This window comes from Chiloscyllium punctatum, chromosome 34 (assembly GCF_047496795.1).
Source record: "Chiloscyllium punctatum isolate Juve2018m chromosome 34, sChiPun1.3, whole genome shotgun sequence".
NCBI classification, from domain to species: Eukaryota; Metazoa; Chordata; class Chondrichthyes; order Orectolobiformes; family Hemiscylliidae; genus Chiloscyllium; species Chiloscyllium punctatum.
In genome coordinates, this window is record NC_092772.1 from 33,302,039 (window position 1) to 33,309,088 (window position 7,050).

Here is a 7,050-nt window from a genome sequence, read left to right on the forward strand (position 1 = left end):
CCCTTTACTTACCATCCTGTTGACTTGTTGCTTCATCACATGACTGGCCTAACGTATTTCACCCTCACGAGAGTAAATTTAATCTATTAAATATCAGATCATATAAATTCAAGGTATAAAAGTGAAAAGATAATTATACATCCTCCATTACAATTCAACGCAAGTGACTTGTAATTACTGTATTCAGTAATTCAGTAAGTAAAACAACATTGGGTGAAAGTTAAGACAATCATCAGATGACAAATATCACGATCACACATAGCATTCCGCAAACACCATCATTATAACGAACAAAATGTTATTAATCCTCTCCCATAGCTACTTTCTGATAGTTAAGATTGGAAGTTACTCCTTCCCATTTTTCAACTTCTCATTTTTAACAAACAGAATGGGATGATCACCGCAATAACTACAACAATTTGCAGTGCAACAATCCCATGAGATATAATTCTAATCCACGGATGGACCTGAGTGTGCAGTCCCCATTTCCATATTTTATTCCAAAAGTTCAGAGCCTGCAAAGCTCTACCAGCCTCTTCCGTATGAACTTTAATCTTTTTCTCAGGTAATGTCCATTTATGGATGATTTCCCTTGCCTCTAGAATGATCCCTGCCCATTCTGCAGTGAAATGCAGTGTGGAGGAAGTTCTGTGACTATACATGTCTCCTTAAATCCTTCTCAGAATCACGCAGGTGGACAGATGAGATTATATTCAGCTTCTTATTGGATTCTGGCTTGGTCAAAACTTGGTGACTAATAGTTAAGTCGGAAGAGATATTACTAATGGCTACCTTCTATCTCTGTAGGGTACACCAAGTCGGGCCCTTATAGGATTCAGAGGCTGCCATGGTGACACAGTAAGTGTCTCCTACTAAGGCACATTTAAAGTAAGTTTGATGAATAGTTCTCATTGCAGGCAAATCCACACTGAGTTAGTCATAGAAGATAAAACATAGAACATCATAGCACAGTACAGGCCCTTTGGTCCTCGAAGTTGCACCGACCTGTAAAACCAATCTGATGTCCATCTAACCTACACTATTCTGTTTTCATTCATATGCCTTTAAATACCCTTAAAGTTGATGAGCGTACAATTGGTCGGGCGGGGAGAGAGTTAACGGCGGAGGAGAAGCTGCTCTTTTACAAATACAGAGCAACATGTCAACTGTCTTCACTGCCACCGGGGCGAAGTCTCGGGAACCCCTGTCATATGCTGAGCAAAAGCGCCAGAAATTAGAAGTGTATCTGCAGAGAAAGAAGTCTGCTAACAACGTGGCGATCCGAGCCAGGAGCCGTTTGGAGAGCAGGGTATACTTGAGAGACAAGACAAACATTGAGAAACTTCAAGCTTCTACATGACAGACAGAAGGAATGGTGTTCGGAGGGAAGAAGATTGAATCAAAAAAACGTATTCAAAATAAGCCTGTGCAAAACCGAACCATATACCAACTCCCTACTCAATCTGAATCCACTTTGTTGAAAAGAGAGAGCCCATTTGTGAATAATAATTCAGCCACTAGTGAAACAGGAATGCCCTCACAGCAAATCACTCAACCTGAGGAACACCTATTAGCTGCCCAAGAGAACAGTTTGGAAGTAGAACAAAAACTGAAAGGAAATATCACTGTAGCTGTTAACAAAAGCAAAACTGCCCAAAGCACAGATTCAAAGATGCTACATTTTGGCCAAAAGTACAATTCTAATGTAGAACAAAAATCAAAATTAAAAAGTCATCCAAAAGTCCAGAAGGTCACACTCAGCCAGTCTTTTCTTGCAGTCAAAAATGAGCAGGCCAAATTAATGATTGATGAAAAGAACAATCAATCAAAGCTGCCTAATACTACTTTTAAGAAGCCCATATTAGGCTCATTTCATGGTAAGATTGTAGAATCTAAGATTCAATCTTTTACAAAAGGAGAGGAGACAAGAGAAAACTGATCTGGTAACACATGCTTCTACAGAAATGCACAATATAGAATCTAAAGGCATAATGCACAAGCCTAGACCAAAGGGAGCGGAAAACAGACATCCTGTTAGGAGGGCAATGAATGTCACCTCTCATAGTAAACAAAAGAGTTTGACTGCAGCAACTGGCCTCCTTACTGCAAGCAGTCAGAAATCATGTGCGAGACCTAAAAATAGATTTTGCACAATCTGACTGTGACGACACTGCAGTAGTAGCAACTCCAACAATCCGTGCAAAGAAAACGACTGTGCCAATCCAACACCCCTCCAGCAGTGTATCTGCAAGACACCCATCATGGAATTTTTCAAAAGCCGTTGGTAACCTCAAACCTCTAAAACAGAAAGTGCCTATTGAAGGGAAGAGTGGAGCACAGCTAACACAATCGATAGGGTCAAAGGGGAAATTAGTAAAAAGGCCAACGATGACATCGTTGCAAAGAAAGAAAGTTGTGGAATCACATTGGACAGTAATTGCTGAGGAGGAAAATCGAAGTGAACTTGTGGAAAAAGTCAACCAGACCCTTTCCCAATATCTGAAGCAGATTAATGAGGATTGTCCAAGTGAAAATTGTTTACAATCTCTTCAAACTTTGATTGAGAGTGCTCCAAAAGCCAAACAATTTGCAAGGTATTGGATCTGTCTTGCACAGCTTGAACAACGCAAAGGATCGGTGCATAATGTCATGGCTATTTATGAACAAGCCATCAAGATAGGGGCACAGCCTGCAGATGAATTACGCCTTACACTTGTAGATATTTTGAAAAACGCCAAGACTCCTAAAAAACAACATGTTGCAATGAACAAAACCGAGGATGGAGCACAGGAAGGTCCAAAGTTGGAACTCTTGTGTGTGACTGAGCAGAGTGTTTCTGAAAGAAACAAAGTGGATCTGGCTGATACTGAGCAGAGGCCTTCTATAGAGAAGAGTGTGTGAAGTGCATGAATGATAAACCGGATCTCCCTCCAGAGAACCGTGAAATGCGTATTGCTGCAACTGATGATCACAATGTTTCCAGAGAAAATGAAGGAGACCCCCTTGTTTACTGAACAGCTAGTTGCCTGTAATGGAAAAGCAGACCTCTCAGCAGGTGAACAGCAACTTTATGCAAGGGAAGAAGTGGAGCACACATCAAAAGAACTGCATTCTCCTTCCATGGAGCGTGTGGTGGATGAAGCTGATGGTAAAGAGGATTGTGAGGTGGAAGATGTAACAGTTGACCATATGAAGACCCCAAATACTGACACCGAGTAAAACGCAAAATAGAGGATCATCTATTAAGTATAGTGTGAATGTAACCCCTAGGAATAAATGTGATAAAAATGTGGTTCAGTTGGAAAACAGAAACTCTGCAATCAAAGAGTTGAACTCTCTGAGGCCTGTGCGCCATTCACGACGTATTGAACAGGCATCTTCCCAAATGCCATTAATGTTGCAGGACCACAATCCCTGTGTGTCTTCACTGGAGGATCTAAAAAATTTGGGAGGCGTATCTATTGCCTACTCATTCGAGATGAATAATGCATTACAAGAATGAACTAATATTTTCAAATGAATATGGATTATCTTTTAATTAAATGCACCTTATGTCCCAAAGCATCCTTTAGTCCAATGCAGTGCAGTCTGCTTTGCATAATTGTTTCCTTGCCATTTCTGTATAGTGACGTCCTGCATTTTATACTGCTTTTAACATAACAAAGCTATAGAAAAATTTAGTGCTTAATCTTGTTTTTAAAGTGCTTTGTCATGCTGCAGTAAGATCATGAGGACAGTGCTGAGCTGGAAGGTTGGACCTGAGGTAAGGTGGGGGGAGGGGAAATGAGGAAACTGGTGAAGTCCACGTTGATGCCCTGGGGTTGAAGTGTTCTGAGGCGGAAGATAAGGTGTTCGTTGAAGTGTTCCAAGTCGGAGGATGAGGTATTCATTGAAGTGTTCTGAGGCAGAAGATGAGGGATTCATTGAAGTGTTCTGAGGCAGAAGATGAGGGATTCATTGAAGTGTTCTGAGGCAGAAGATGAGGCATTCACTGAAGTGTTCCAAGGAGGAAGATGAGGCATTCGTTGAAGTGTTCCAAGGCGGAAGATGAGGTGTTCATTGAAGTGTTCTGAGGCAGAAGATGAGGGATTCATTGAAGTGTTCTGAGGCAGAAGATGAGGCATTCATTGAAGTGTTCCAAGGAGGAAGATGAGGCATTCGTTGAAGTGTTCCAAGACGGAAGATGAGGTGTTCATTGAAGTGTTCTGAGGCAGAAGATGAGGTATTCGTTGAACTGTTCCGAGGCAGAAGATGGTAAGGATGGTTGAGATGTATAGATAGTTTAAGTCAATTGGAAGAATTGATAATTGGCAGATTGTCAGATGAAATATGCATTGGGTAAGTGTGAGTTTGTACATTTTGTCAGGAAGAATGGAAAGACTGGCAATTACTTAACCTGGAGAAAGATTGTCGAAAGCTGTAGTGGAGAGAAGCTTCTTGGTCCCAGTGCATGAATCACAGAACATGTCATCTCGACTTAGCAGGCTAAGGCAACGTTGACCTTCATTACAAAGAAATGGATCGTAAAAAAGTAGGAAGTTGTTGCTAAAACTACATAAAGCATTGATCATTCCTGGTCCCTTTATCTAAGGAAAAATATGGAAGGCAGTCCGACCAGTTTCCCTTAGTTGAATTCAGGTTATGGAGGGATTTTCTCATGAGGAAAGGTTGTGTGGATTTGACTTATAATCATTGACATTTAGGATATTGACAAGGGTCTGGATATCTATTGTCCGCCTCCGCCGTATCTGCTCCCAGGAGGACCAGTTCCACCACAGAACACACCAGGTGGCCTCCTTCTTTAGAGACCGCAATTTCCCTTCCCACGTGGTTAAAGATGCCCTCTCGTCCACATCCCGCACCTCCGCCCTCAGACCCCACCTCTCCAACCGTAACAAGGACAGAACGCCCCTGGTGCTCACCTTCCACCCTACCAACCTTTGCATAAACCAAATCATTTGCCGACATTTCCGCCACCTCCAAACAGACCCCACCACCAGGCATATATTTCCCTCCCCACCCCTTTCCGCCTTCCGCAAAGACCGTTCCCTCTGTGACTAACTGGTCAGGTCCACGCCCCCCCCTACAACCCACCCTCCCATCCTGGCACCTTCCCCTGTCACTGCAGGAACTGTAAAACCTGCGCCCACACCTCCTCCCTCATCTCTATCCAAGGCCCTAAAGGAGCCTTCCACATCCATCAAGGTTTCACCTGCACATCAACTAATATCATTTATTGTATCCGTTGCTCCCGATGTGGTCTCCTCTACATTGGGGAGACTGGGCGCCTCCTAGCAGAGCGCTTTAGGGAACATCTCCGGGACACCCGCACCAATCAACCACACCGCCCCGTGGCCCAACATTTCAACTCCCCATCCCACTCTGCCGAGGACATGGAGGTCCTGGGCCTCCTTCACTGCCGCTCCCTCACCACCCGATGCGTGCAGGAAGAACGCCTCATCTTCCGCCTCGAAACACTTCAACCCCAGGGCAACAATGTGGACTTCAACCGTTTCCTCATTTCCCCTTCCCCCACCTCACCCTAGATCCAAACTTCCAGCTCAGCACTGTCCCCATGACTTGTCTGGGCTTGTCCTACCTGCCTATCTCCTTTTCCACCTATCCACTCCACTCTCTCCTCCCTGATCTATCACCTTCATCCCCTCCCCCACTCACCTATTGTACTCTATGCTACTTTCTCCCCACCCCCACCCTCCTCTATCTTATCTCTCCATGCTTCAGGCTCACTGCCTTTATTCGTGATGAAGGGCTTTTGCCCGAAACGTTGATTTCGAAGCTCCTTGGATGCTGCCTGAACTGCTGTGCTCTTCCAGCACCACTAATCCAGAATCCAGTATCTATTGTCAAGTACATTAATTTGATAATAATGTCAAATAATAAAATCTAACATCAAGATTAGACTAGATTAGGTTGGATTTATTGTCACATGTATGATCGTAAAGTGAAAAGTGATATTTTGAGAGCTATTTGCAAATAGTCATCACTCTCTGTGGCCATCTTGGATCTAAAATTTGATAGTTCTCCTCCCAATTGTTCAATTTTCCCTGGTCTTGGAACCCCCCCACCCCCAAAGCATTGGATAGTGTCATTGGCTTTTAAGATTGTTAATATACACATTTCAAACTTGATTGGAATTTGGTATTATCAGGGTATCATTTAAACTGATTGGCTGAATTCGAATTTGTTTTTGTCTCATAGCAAATCAGCCCGCCCTATTTGTTCTGAACCAAATGTTACATTGTAAATTCTCCAGCACTTGGTGTGCTTGCCAAGTCCTTCACTCTCGTAAGGGTACAGTACACTTCTACACTTTCATAATAATATCCTCCACTTCCTCAGGAAATTCATACCACTTACGAACAACACTGTGTAAAAAAAAAGCCTTGTGTTTTTTTAAAGTCTATCGGCTTTCACCTTAAAAATGTGTCCCCAGTCATGAAATCTCCCATCCTAGGGAAAAAGAAACAACCATTTACTATATCTGTACTGCTCATTACTTTATAAACTTGTATTAGGTCATCTCTCAACCTCTTACACTCCAATGACTAAAGATTCAGTCTTTCCAGCCTTTCTTTATAACTCAAAACTTTCATATCCAGCAGCATCCTGGTAAATCTCTTCTGAAACTCTCCAGCTGAAGAATATCCTTCCTATAACTGGGCGACTTGGAACAGTTCTCCAAACGAGGCCTCACCAATGCTCTGTATAACCTTAACATGACTTCCCAACTCCAATATTCAAAGGACTGAGCACTGAAGGCAAGCATTCCAAATTGCTTTTAATCATCCTGCCAATATGTGATGCAAACTTCAAAGAATTATGTACTGGAACCCTTAGATCCCACTGTTCTACATCCTACCTAAGGCCCTACCATTAGTTGTATAAGTCATATCTCTCTCTCTGTTGTACCAAAATGCAATACCTTGCATTTCTCCAGACTGAACTCCATTTGCCCTCTTTTAGCCCTTTAACCCAATTGATCAAGATCCCTTTGTCATCTTAGAAAACCTTCTTCATTGTCTACTATGC

At 42.7% G+C, this 7,050-nt stretch overlaps 1 pseudogene; it reads left to right on the forward strand.

The window, feature by feature from the left end:
* The first annotated feature begins 1,100 nt into the window (after window positions 1-1,100).
* LOC140459003 (cytoskeleton-associated protein 2-like) lies at window positions 1,101-3,597 on the forward strand (annotated as a pseudogene).
* Window positions 3,598-7,050: the final 3,453 nt, after the last annotated feature.